The 12,569-nt window shown below is 56.3% G+C and overlaps 1 long non-coding RNA gene across 17 annotated transcripts; it reads left to right on the top strand.

The window, feature by feature from the left end:
* The first annotated feature begins 1,837 nt into the window (after nt 1–1,837).
* LOC126634810 (uncharacterized) lies at nt 1,838–12,566 on the top strand. 17 transcript variants are annotated; one of them, XR_007627449.1, is made up of 11 exons: nt 1,838–4,822; nt 5,725–6,012; nt 6,090–6,163; nt 6,262–6,677; nt 7,108–7,219; nt 7,335–7,396; nt 8,476–8,613; nt 8,705–9,010; nt 9,272–9,398; nt 9,718–10,526; nt 12,496–12,566. It is a non-coding gene; the product is annotated as an uncharacterized LOC126634810 (long non-coding RNA). The 17 variants fall into 17 exon arrangements; XR_007627451.1 differs by having other exon boundaries at nt 9,718–10,486; nt 12,456–12,560; XR_007627450.1 differs by lacking the exon at nt 12,496–12,566 and adding an exon at nt 11,881–11,975 and having other exon boundaries at nt 9,718–9,918.
* Nucleotides 12,567–12,569: the final 3 nt, after the last annotated feature.

Here is a 12,569-nt window from a genome sequence, read left to right as displayed (position 1 = left end):
CCCAGTAGGAAGCACAACTCGCCACGCTCTGCCAGCACCAGGGGAAACCACGAGGAAAGCTGGAAACTGACGCAGAATGAAGAAAGAACATGAAGTCGGCACCAAAAAACCTAGTTCGAACAGCCCTTGCCTCATAGCCCTGCACGGGGAAAGGTTTTGGAGTTCCAAGGCAAACCCTGATAGACCGAGAGAGCAACAGCCCCTCAGCCCCGCCACGGCTGCCCCCGGGGCTCCCCGGCAGGGAACGGGCTTACCCAGCCCCCGCAGCCCAGCACAGCGGCCCCAAACCCCGCCCAGCTGCCCCGTTCCACGGGCACGGATGGGAATTCTGCAGACGAGCCGTGCCTGGCAGACAAATCCAGCTCGTGCCCGCTGCGAGGGCTGGCCCGGAGCTGCTCCATCCCTGCTGCCACGAGCTGTGCTGGCAGTGCCGCGGCTGCGGGTGGGATTCCCCCAGCTCCGGACGCTCCGGAGCAGGGCAGTGCAGGGCACGGCTCCTCCGTCCCCTGCCAAGAGGAAGCACAAGGAGGGCCGGCTCGCTGCCTGGTGCTCCGTCCTCCTGCCGGCCCGCCTTCCCTGCCCGGCTGCTCCGGAGCGCACAGGGAGCCCCGAGAACATTCCTGGCAGGAAGCAGGAGCCGCCGAGGGCTCCGTCCAGCTCCGGGCCCGAAAAGCGGCCCCGAGCCGGCATCCCCCCGGCATTTTGGCTTGCAAGCGCTCACCTGGAGCTGAGCAGGTCCCCTGCAGGCGGGACCAGACGGCGACCCTCGGCCAAACGCCCGTGCCTCGGAGCGAGGTAAAAGAATCGCTGTGGGAAATTGCGGCCGTTGCGAAGGCAGAGGCGGGCCCAGCCTGTGCCCGAGCCGCGGCACGGTCAGCGCCAGCTCCTGGGGCTGCCTGTGGACAGACACAGGGACACGGGGACAGGCGGGCAGCTCCGCTCGGGGTCCCGGAGCACGGGAGGAAGGAGGAAAGGAAGCGTTCTTCCCTGCCCCGGCACGGGCCCCGGCTCCCCACGGCCGGAGCGGGCCCGTGCCCGGAGCCTCGGCGGGCCCCAGATCCCCCGTTCCCGGGGGCACTGCGGGCGGGAAGCCCGCGGCATTGCGGCCGCGGAGCAGGGGCAGGCGGGCGGTGTTCTCTCCGGGGGGGATGCGCTGGGGCCGGGGTGCCCGAGCCGGGGGCTCTGACCCCGCGGGGGGCGCGGGCGGCGCTGGGGGCCCGGCGAGTTCGGGGGTCCCGGGCGGGCCCGGCGCGTCCCCACGAGGACGGACGAGGGAAGCGCCGCCGTTCTCCCGGCCCCGGGCCCCGGCAGAGCCCCGGCCCGAGCGGCCCCGCCCGCCTCGGTCCCAGCGACCGCCCCGGAACGGCTCCTGCCGGCCGCGCCGGGGCAGATGCGCCGGTCCCGGTGCCCATCGTGCTCCCGAGCCCCTTCCCAGCCCCAAGCCAACCTCGCTCCTCCGGTGGCGGTCCTGGCGCCGGTCCTGATCCCGATCCCAGTCCTAATACGGAGCCCCATCCGCAGCCTCGCTCCACCAGTGCTGTCTCCGCTTAGCGAGTCGGTCCGTCCGCGCCCTGAGACGAGCATCCTCTGAACCAGCGGAGCGGGGCGGTTCTGCCGCTTTTGAGCGGCGCGGCCGGGGCGGGGCCGGGGCGGGGCGGGGCCCGCACAGGTGCGCGGGGAGGGGCCCGCACAGGTGCGCGGGGCGGGGACGGGCGGGGATGGCGGGTCGGGGCGGGGGTATTTAAGGGCTGGAACTCACCTCCGGGTGCCATTTGCTCGGGCAGTGCGCAGGAAGCAGCAACGCTGCAGGGGCCTTTCGCTGCTGTGGCTCTTTTCTTTACTTTGGTTTGTATAATTTGTTTTATTCCTAGTTTTTCTTTTATTCTTCCCCCTTTTTTTGTTCCCTCCCCAACCCGGTCCTCCCTTATATTCTGTCCCTGCCCGCAGAGCCACTCCGGCCTCCCCAACCTTCGTTCTTGTTCCTCTGTCCTCCACCCTCCCTGGCTCTCTCACCCTGCCTGGTTCTGTTCTCTCTCCGTCCTCTGCCGCACACCCCAGTCCTCTCTCCCCTGCTTTCTCCTTCTCCATCCTGGCTGTTCCCACACGCTGCCTCCCCCTGGTCCCAGTCACTGCCTTCTTGCACACCCCGGCCCCCCCCCCGGCTCCTCCGGCCTCCTCCTCCTCCCCTATCCCGGCTCTGCCACACACCCCAACCCCCTGTCCCCACCTCTGTTCCCCTTTTTCCTGTGCACACATTAATGCTTTTTGCTCCTTTTCTAAAGAAAGAATTAAGAGGGGAACTTGGGCAGCAGCTGAGCAATACTAAGTTACTCTGCAACCAGGTGAAGTGACTTGAAGCTTGTAAGGTGGTCACTTAGAACTTTGGGGGCTCCAGGCGTAGGTGACCAACAGAGACCCCTGATGGAGCCCCTCAGAGACCTGATGAGAGTTTGTGTGCACAGTAACAGGTGTTGGGAAATGTCCTGAATATGAAACAGGAATGCAGGAAACAAAATGAGCCCTCGTGTAATGCTGACCCCTCACATCAACTGCAGTGGAGACACCTCTGTGTGTAGACAGAGTTGTTTCTGTCGTGTGGGCCAGTGGAAAACAGGTGTGGCCTATGAAGGGCCAGGTTGGACAGTTGTCAAACAGGAGCAGAAGTGACTCTCCAGGTAGCCTAATATAAATATGAGAAGCAAAGTGGGCAAGTGCCTGCTGTGACTGCAGAGGCAGGGATAGGTTGGGATCACAAGAACTGGGGTGGGCATGCTTAGGATTGAGCTGCTTTAGAGCCTGGTTCAGAGGGTGAAGTGTTTGCTGAAGTACAGCCAATAACAGGAGAGAAAGTGGAAGGTGACCCCGATGGTTATCCCATCAGGCCTGATGTGGTGGAGGATTTTACTCAGACTGAACTTCCTGGTGTTATGGAGAGGTTTAAAGTAAAGGCCAGAGAGTCTGTGATCTCCTGGACAGTTGGGCTGCATGACCTGGGAGCCTCTGGGATCAGATTGGACTGGGCAGACAGGGAGCAGTTTGTCCCATGGAGCTGGGCTGGGTTTGTTCAGGATGCCTTCGGAGGCAGGGCTGGAGAGGCTCCTTTGTTGGCTGTAGTGGTGGAAGGTTGTCCCAGGAGGGCTGGAGCCCTTCGACCTCCTGCTCCCCCCGTGAGCCCCGACGGGACCGTGCACTTGGCAATGGAGGGCCCCCCATTGCTGAGTCAGCGGTTCCGGGGGCCGGCAGGGATGGGATCAGGATGCCGAGCTCCAGCCCAGGCAGGGCAGGAAATGGTGCAGCCACTGAAAGAAGCGAAGGCAGAGTGAGGTGAAGGCCGAGCTCCAGCACAAGGGTGGGTGAGAAAAGCCCATGGCCCTCAGGTGGAGCTTTGAATTCCTTGGAAAAATGCATCTTGTCAAAGGGCTCAGGCCCTTGTGGGTGCTGGAGCGGAGGCCTCTTCAACTGATGGTCAGCCTAAAAAGGTGCAAGGACAGCAAGTTTTGAGGACAGGATGAGGTGGCAAACAAGGTGAAGTGGTACAGAGAAAAGCTGAGCTTCAGATTGGTCCTCTGCCACAGCAGCCTTGTGGAGTGCTTATTGCTGTGCCTGACTGTGGAAGGGCAGTGGATATTTCCAAGGGCTGCCTTGTGCTGAGGAACACTGGGGTCAGTTCCTTTTCCCTGGGCAGGGCAGGCAGGGCATGTTTACCTGGCCCCCTCGAGTGTGGCTTCGTAAGACTTGACCTGATCACCAAATGCAAAGAGTAAATAGAGGGGGTCCATTGGTGACCTTTGGGCATCAGGTAGAACAACTCACTGCTCACCTCTGGGGGGACATATTTACAGCATTCTCACCATCTGATAGGAAGTTTTCTGAACACTTTTTTTCATCCACTAATTATTCAATTATTCAAAAATATTCAATCCACTAATAGTAATTACACTGATTTTATGAACAATAGGGAGTTGTTGTCTATGGTATCAACTCCAGGAAGTTGTTTCTTGCACGCCTCTGTCCTGACCAGGGATCAAAGGACCAAAGGGAAAGGATGAGAAGTTCCCTGAGAGTTGCTGCCCAGGGGCTGCTGCCCCTGAGGAACAGGGTGAAGGCTGTCTGTGCTCAGGTGCCCTGGCTGAAGTGTGCAGTTGGTGTGAGTGTTGCTGCAGAAAGGCAGGCCAGGTGTGTGCAGCTGTTCTGTGCCCTCCACCCTCGTCCCTGCCGGGGCACCTGACCAGCGCTCCAGGGGTGGCCAACTTGGAGCTCACAAGAAGCTGCCCGTGCCCACGACCGGACAGTGCCAGGCTTGGCCTAAAGCCAGCTCTGTCGGTCAGAGTCTGGCCAGCGGGAGCCTCTTGTAGCCACCCCGCAGCCTTTCCTGTGGATGGATGCACCCGTAGGAATTGTGGCAGTTCCCGGAGACTGTGGGATCGGCTGCACTGGGGCTGCCCAGCTGCCCTGTGGGCTGGGGGTGGAGCGTGAGGGGGCCGTGGGGGAGAGATTTCTGCTTAGCCACAGTTCTGTCTCTCGGGGCAGTCAGGATTTGATGCCTTGCTCATTTTCTTTTTTATCCCATAAATCTCTATCTGATGTGTTGGATTGTCTTTGTTTAAACTGTTTCTATTATTCTATGACTGGTGAGTCGTTTCCTTGAGTGCCCTGCCTGTCAGCACAGCACCAGGTCTGTTCAGCAGCTGGAGACTGGGCAGGTTTGGGGGCTGTGGTGTCCCAGCTCCCTTTGCCATCCCTGCTGAAGGGTGGGAACTGCACAGAGCCAGCAGCGTCCAGCTGGAGGATCCAGGAGGATGCAGCTCTGCTGTTCTGGGAGGTAAGAGGTGGGGGTGCAGGAGCTGGAAGGGGTGTTCTCCAGGCAGAGGGAGGGAAGGAGCAGGGAGAACTGCAGCCCCCAGCAGCTTGGTCAGTGCTGGATGGACTCGGGGCTGGGAAAGGTCACTCAGTGTGAGGGCAGGTGAGAGCCCAGGGTGGCCCTGGCAGCCCTGGGGCTGGGAACAAGTCCAGTGGGCAAAGGAATGGACCCTGGAGAGCTGGGCAAACACTGGAGGAGTTTCAAGGAGAAGCAGGAAACTGGACAAGTTGCAGCAGCTCCTTCTGTGTGTGTGTGTGTAACCAGGTCTAGTGCAGCCACGAGTGAGGTGGGAAATGAACCTCAGCAGGCTGGGAATGAGTCCCACAAACTGGTTGCAATGGCATGGACTCTTCCCAAGTGTCTGAAAAGCTTTGCTTTAATTTGGCTTTATAAATTGAAAACTGAAGTGATTGTCAAGGTGTTGGCCCTTGCTGTCCGGTGTCTTTGGTGAGGTGTTGACTCAGTACATTTATTGGAGCTGCTGCTGGATGTCCCTAATTGACCTGTAAGGTCCTGGCTTTCTTTCCTGCTTCTCCCAGCTTGTCCATGCAAGAGATGGAATTCCAGTGCTACAGTATAGATGGCTTGTGGTGCTCCCAAAAGGAGCCTTTCTGCCTTCAGGACAAGTTCTGGTGCCACTGGAGCTGTTGGGAGAAGCGGAGGGTTGGCAGTGACAGACCTGGAATGCTGTTGCTGTGGCACAGACGCTGCTCCCTGGCAGGTTCTTGGGTTGGATTCCTTGGCTGCCACTTGGCAAGGCCTGGAAGGGCTTCAGTTGTGTAGGGAACAAAACATGGAATGGGAAAGCAAAGCAGGGGAGGTTCTGATTTCAGAGAGAGTCATTGAATTTTCTCTTTCTGCAGGGACACTGAGCTGGTCCAACTGTGGCAAGAAGAACAAGTGGGCCGTGAAGGTTTGGAGCATTCTGGAAGGTTCCTCGTGCCCAAAGGATCCTGGCAAGTGCAGCACTGGAAGAGTACAGAATAATGAAAAGTGCCTCAGTTCTTGTGAAGCTCAGCTTTGTAAAACAAGTCTCAAGACCAGACAAAATCCTCCAGCAGGGAGCTTGGCAGAAAAGGCCCTGTGAAGCAAAGCAGCATGAAAACCCAGAGCTGCTTGTGGATGGCAGGTGAAACTTGGAGCCCTCCCAGGTAAAGGTGTCTGATCCCCACAATCCTCTTTGTGTCCTCTGCCAGCAGCTGCCCTTGGTCTTTCTTGTGGTTTGCAGGTTGTAAAAAGAGCCTTGGGAATTGGCTTCTGGGAACAGGAATCCGTTTCCTGATGGGAGTCCTTGAAATAGAAGTGAGTCTCCGTGGGAAATGGCTACAGGAGTGCTGGGGCTGGAGAGTCCACAGTGAGTATGTTTTGAGTGTCCTGCCCAAATCCTGTCCTGTCCCCAGCGATGCCAGGAGCCTGCAGCCTTGGAAAACACATATGCCTGGGCTGCAGCTCCCAAGGGACGATGCAGGGATTCAGCACGTGCCCTTGTGCAGTCCAAAGAAAGGGAGTTTTATTGCATTCCCAGGAACTGCTCCAACAGCTGTGGACTTGCCCCTGCCTTCTCAGGGTAAGGATGCGGTGACAGCAAGAAGGCTGTTGGTGGGATTGGAGGGCACTTGCTGCATGTTGGTCAGATGTGTAACCTGTGGAATGGGTGTGTTTCCTGGGAGAAAACATTCTGGAGTGGCAGAATGGTTGCCACAGACACCACGTGAGTGCCACACCACGGCGTGAGCCTTCAGGCCCTGCGAGTCCTCACCCAGACTTGGTGAAGTGTTGAAGTGTGAACTGATTGCTGGGAGTAAGGATGTGTCTGGTAAGTGGCAGTGCTGCCCATTGAGCCTTCCCCTGAGTTCCTTGGTACTCCAGGTAATCACAGCTCACCTTGGCTTTTCTGGGGCAGAAAATGCCCCTGCTGCTGGGGCTGCAGTGTCTGTGGTGCCTGGGGGCTGGGCAGGACTTGGCCCTGCTGCCTGCATGCTCTGCAGCGCCCAGGGAGGGATCCCAGAGGTCACCCCCCTGCGTGCTGTGCTGCACAGCAGGAGCTGGGTTTGCTTGCTGGGTGAGCCTGGGGGAGCCCGTGGTGGGGCTGAGGGGCTGCTGCTCTCTGGGGGTCTCTGGGCTTGCCTTAGAATGCCAAAGCCTCTGCCTGCATGGAGGGAGACAAAGGTGACTCTAAATTGTTTTTTTGTTGAGTGTTTTGGTGCTGATTTTGTCCTTTTGGCTTGTTCTGTGTCCATTCCCAGCCTCAGTCAGGGCTTCCTGTGGAATGTTGGTGCTGCTGCTGCCGGGAGAGAGAAATCCATTGGGAAGCTGGGATACAAACAGCAACTCTGTGAATTACTCAGCTTCTCCTAGGTAGGAGCAGGCTTTAGAGAAGAAAGGCCTGTAGTGAGTAATCAGAAGAGAAGGTGAAAACCAAGAGCCTTTGACTTCCCCAGTGCACTTCATTATTCGTTCTCCTCTCTTTCAGGACAAGGAATTCACTGACTTGGGTCCAGCTCTGCCAATGCCTCGTGGTGTGAGCAACCAAAGGTAAGAGGTTCCAGCCCCACCAGCTGTTCTGGGGGCTCCTGGTGCTGCCAGTCTGGGGTTCCTGGGCACTTCCCATTAAATGATACCATGAGAATAATTTTGGACTGAAAGGGGAAAGGAGCGGTGTCTGTGAGAGTTCAGGTGTCCATGACAAAAGCTTTCTGCTTTTTCAATCAGTAAGGTCTTCAAATGTCTTACAGTGTGTAGGAATGCCTGGCTTCTAAAACTCACCAGCTGAGTCTTAGAGGCTTCTTTGCCGAGCTGTTTTGAGGCAGCCAAATTGGCCCCAGGCAGGGACTCTGAGCCTGCTCTCCTGGTGTTCCGAGGGATCTCTGGGCCTTCACGCCGGCACCGAGATGTTCTCGGGAAGGCCCTCAGATCCCCGGAGCAGTCCGGGACACGGGCAAGATCCCCCTGCATTTCGGAGGCAGATTGGGCCCCCCTGGAGGGACAGTGCTGTTGCTGCCCCCCGGGCTGGGACACTCGGAGAACTCCAGCGCGCACCGAAATTGTTCGTCGGGGAGCTCCTCTGGGTGCCCCAAGCTGGGGAGCTCAAAGCAAGGTCCCTGGAATGGATTCAGGCATTGCTGAGAGTATCAGAGGTGTAGCTGTCTGTCCTGGCCATGGAGCTCTTTCATTGGCCGTAATTGGGTTATAAAAGCGGTGCTCTGACTGTAAAAGGAGTGTGGGATTGGAATGAAGGAATGAGTGGTGATGGTACCTTGGCTGTTTTCTCTTGAATGCAGTTGTGAGAGCTGCAGGAGTGCAAGGTGTGGGTTCCAGTCCCCACCGTTTGGTTTGCACGTGTCCTGGTCAGACACAGGTCCAGCTTCCTCAGCCCTTAACACGAGAGGGAGAATTCAGGAATGACGCTGTGAGGGTCTGTGGCGTGACAGGGATTAAAGTGGGAAAACCTTGGATAATTCGTCAGTTTGTCTATTTGCAAGCATTCCTAAGCTTTTCCTAGGAAGAGATTGATTGGATAAGTTGAGGCAGGTATTAAATTGAACAAGGGGGAGATGATTGAAATGGTAGTTGCTGAAACTAACTGTGTGAGAGCAGCAGCTCTTCTCGTGCAGGAAATAACTCCTGTCAGCAGCACCGTCCCGACTGAAGCGGCACATGGAGCTGTTCCTGTGGTGTGGGCCAGTGGAATTCCAGGAGAATGGACAAGGGCAGACCCTGTAGGTATTACCATGAAGCTGAGATCTCTCTAGGTAAGGCAACCCCAGGATCCTTTAAAATCACAGTGCCAGAATGCATTGGTTGCAGTAACAGCTAAATTTGCTCATTGTGCTTTGCTTCCAGAATGTGACTGCAAGAACCTGCAAAGAAACCCAGTGGCAAAGAGGATGGATCAGTGCAGGACGTGAGAGAAGCACCTGAAATGACAACGTTGAGCAGCTGACAGTCTTAGATTTCAAGATGCCCTTTGCTGCATCTCCTGGAGCAAGGCAAGCCAAGAAACCTTTGCTTTTGAAGGAGAAAATGCAGAAATGGGGAAGGAAGACAAGAAGCCACCTGAGTCCTCCCTGAGCCACAGGCAGTCCATGAAGTGCCTTCCTGGGAACGGTAGGACAGTGAGGACTCTAGATTGCTCCCTATGGATGGGTGGTAAGACTGATGCAAACTTTTGAAAGCCCCTGTAAGAGTTTCCTGCCTTGGATAGATGGTGCAAGGGCAGCCTTTAGGCAGCCTTTTTCCCAGTTAGCCCTGGAAGGAGGACAGTGATAGCTTTTTAGTGCTAGTAGATACTCTGAGTAGATGGCCGTAAGTCTGTCCTTGTTGCACCAGGAGGCCTTATCAACTCCCCATATTGCAGGAGCTATTCCCATGAAAGCAAAAACGATCCTCATCATTCTTTGCTGCTTTTAGGATCTGCCCTGCAGAAACTCCCGGAATTGACGTTGACACCCCGGCCGATGGATTGGACGCCCCAGCCCGTCCGTTCCTGCCCAGCCGCTGGGTCCCTGTCAGGCGGTGGGACTCCCAGCCTGTCCAGGTGAAGTGGAAAGGGCCTTTGCAGGCCTGGTTGATCCCATTTCTAGCAGTTCAAGTTGCAGAAAAGAGACCTTGGGCACCCTATTTTTGAGTTGGGGAAGCTCCTTTGGATTCCAGCGGAACAAACTGGATCCTTCCAAGTTATCATCCGTGTTTGTCCCTCAGCCTGTGTTAGGATTCAGGGCTGTAGCTGTTGTAGTCCCTCAGGAGTCCAACTGTGCTTTAAATAAGGAGACCTTGGCCTAATGGCCAAGTGTCAGGAAAAAAGGGGGGATGCTGTCTGAGTTTTGAGGTGTAACGAGTGCTGATACTTTTTGCAGGGGGCTGTGGCGTCGAAAGTGCCCAGAGCTGAGCCAGAGGATTGAAAGGGACTAACCCAGTGAGGTGAAGAAACAAGGAAGAAGGGAAGTGAGGCAGCAGCCAAGCAGCACCAAGTTCCTCTGTCAGCAGGTGAGTTGTCTTGAGGCTCCTAAGGCAGGCACTCGGGACTTTGGGGGCTCCAGACAGAGAAGACCTCGAAGGTCCCTTGATGAAGCCCCTCAGAAACCTTATCAGGGTAGGTGTGTATGGTTGTAAGTGCTGGGGAACGTCCTGAGCGTGGAACAGGAATGCAGGGAACAAAATGAACCCTCAGGGAATGCTGAGCTGCAGCGGAGGCACCTCTGTGTGCACTGTGGGAGCTGATGGCCAGGGCCCCCGGTGGGCTGGGATCAGTGCAGGGTGTTGTCAGCAAGGAATGCCTGGCTTCTAAAACTCACCAGCTGAGTCTTAGAGGCTTCTTTGCCAAGCTGTTTTCAGGCAGCCAAATTGGCCCCAGGCAGGGACTCTGCGCCTGCTCTCCTGGTGTTCCCAGGGATCTCTGGGCCTTCACGCCGGCACCGAGATGTTCTTGGGAAGGCCCTCAGATCCCCGGAGCAGTCTGGGACACGGGCAAGATGCCCCTGCATTTCGGGGGCAGATTGGGCCCCCCTGGAGGGACAGTGCTGTTGCTGCCCCCCGGGCTGGGACACTCGGAGAACTCCAGCGCGCACCGAAATTGTTCTTCGGGGATCTCCTCTGGGTGCCCCAAGCTGGGGAGCTGAAAGCAAGGTCCCTGGAATGGATTCAGGCATTCCTGAGAGTATCAGAGGTGTAGCTGTGTGTCCTGGCCATGGAGCTCTGGAATGGACTGTAACTGGGTTCTAAAAGTGGTGCTCCAACTGTAAAAGGACTCTGGGATTGGAATTAAGGAATGAGTGGTGATGGTACCGTTGGCTGTTTTCTCTTGAATGCACTTGTGAGAGCTGTAGGATTGCAAGGTGTGGGTTCCAGTCCCCACTGTTTGGTTTGCACGTGTCCTGGTCAGACACAGGTCCAACTTCCTTAAACCTTAAGAGAGGCAGAATTAAGGACTGGCTTAATTAACCAATTATTAACCAATCACTGTTACGGTGATGGATGTGACAGGAGTTTAAGTGGGAAAACAAGGAGTAATTCCTCAGTGTGTTTATCTGCAAGCTCCCGTAAACCTTTGCTAGGAAGAGACTTAGTGGAAAAGTTGAGGCAGAAATCAAATTGGAAAATGAGGGGATAGAAATTGTAATTCCTGAAACTAACTGTTTGTAGAGAGAGAGCAGCAGCTCTCTCGTGCAGGAAATAACTCCTGTCAGCAGCACTGTTTGAAGCCCCTTTGTTTGGGAGGGAAAACAAAGGACAAGGTGTGCAGAGAGCTTTGAGATACTTGGAATAGATGGCCATAAGTCTGTCCTTCTTGCACCAGGAGGCCTTATCAACTCCCCCTATTGCAGGAGCTATTCCCATGAAAGCAAAAACGATCCTCATAATTCTTTGCTGCCTTTAGGATGTGCCCTGCAGAAACTCCCGGAATTGACGGTGACGCCCCGGCCGATGGATTGGACGCCCCAGCCCGTCCATTCCTGCTCAGGTGTTGGGTCCCTGTCAGGCAGTGGGACTCCCAGCCTGTCTAGGTGAAGTGGAAAGGGCCTTTGCAGGCCTGGCTGATCCCATTTCTAGCACTTCAAGCGGCAGAAAAGGGACCTTGGCCATCTTTATCTTAGGTTTGGAAACCTCCTTGGGATTGGTCAGCAGAACAAACTGGATCCTTCCAATTCTCATCTGTGTTTGTCCCTCAGCCTGTGTTAGGATTCAGGGCTGTAGCTGTTGTAGTCCCTGAGGAGTCCAACTGTGCTTTAAATAAGGAGACCTTGGGGTAATGGCCAAGTGTCAGGAAAAAAGGGGGGATGCTGTCTGAGTTTTGAGGTGTAACAAGAGCTGATACTTTTTGCAGTGGGCTGTAGCGTGGAAACTGCCCAGAACCAGAGGATTGAAAGGGACTAACCCAGCGAGGTGAAGAAAGAAGGAAGAAGGGAAGTGAGGCAGCAGCCAAGCAGCACCAAGTTCCTCTGTCAGCAGGTGAGTTGTCTTGAGGTTCCTAAGGCAGACACTCGGGACTTTGGATGCTCCAGACAGAGAAGACCTCGAAGGCCCCTTGATGAAGCCCCTCAGAAACCTTATCAGGGTAAGTGTGTATGGTTGTAAGTGCTGGGGAACGTCCTGAGCGTGGAACAGGAACGCAGGGAACAAAATGAACCCTCACGGAATGCTGAGTCCTCCCATCAGCTGCAGCGGAGGCACCTCTGTGTGCACTGTGGGAGCTGATGGCCAGGGCCCCCAGTGGGCTGGGATCAGTGCAGGGTCTTGTCAGCAAGGAATGCCTGGCTTCTAAAACAAGCTGAGTCCTAGAGGCTTCTTTGCCAAGCTGTTTTGAGGCAGCCAAATTGGCCCCAGGCAGGGACTCTGCGCCTGCTATCCTGGTGTGCCCAGGGATCTCTGGGCCTTCACGCCGGCACCGAGATGTTCTCGGGAAGGCCCTCAGATCCCCGGAGCAGTCTGGGACACGGGCAAGATCCCCCTGCATTTCGGGGGAGATTGGGCCCCCCTGGAGGGACAGTGCTGTTGCTGCCCCCCGGGCTGGGACACTCGGAGAACTCCGGCGCGCACCGAAATTGTTCTTCGGGGAGCTCCTCCGGGTGCCCCAAGCTGGGGAGCTGAAAGCAAGGTCCCTGGAATGGATTCAGGCATTGCTGAGAGTATCAGAGGTGTAGCTGTCTGTCCTGGCCACGCAGCTCTGGAATGGACTGTAACTGGGTTCTAAAAGTGGTGCTCCAACTGT

Source organism: Myiozetetes cayanensis, unplaced genomic scaffold, assembly GCF_022539395.1.
Source record: "Myiozetetes cayanensis isolate MyiCay16 unplaced genomic scaffold, myiCay2020 scf10, whole genome shotgun sequence".
Classification (NCBI taxonomy): domain Eukaryota; kingdom Metazoa; phylum Chordata; class Aves; order Passeriformes; family Tyrannidae; genus Myiozetetes; species Myiozetetes cayanensis.
The sequence above is the reverse complement of the archived record's forward strand: the minus strand, read 5'-3'. Positions and strand labels throughout refer to the sequence as shown.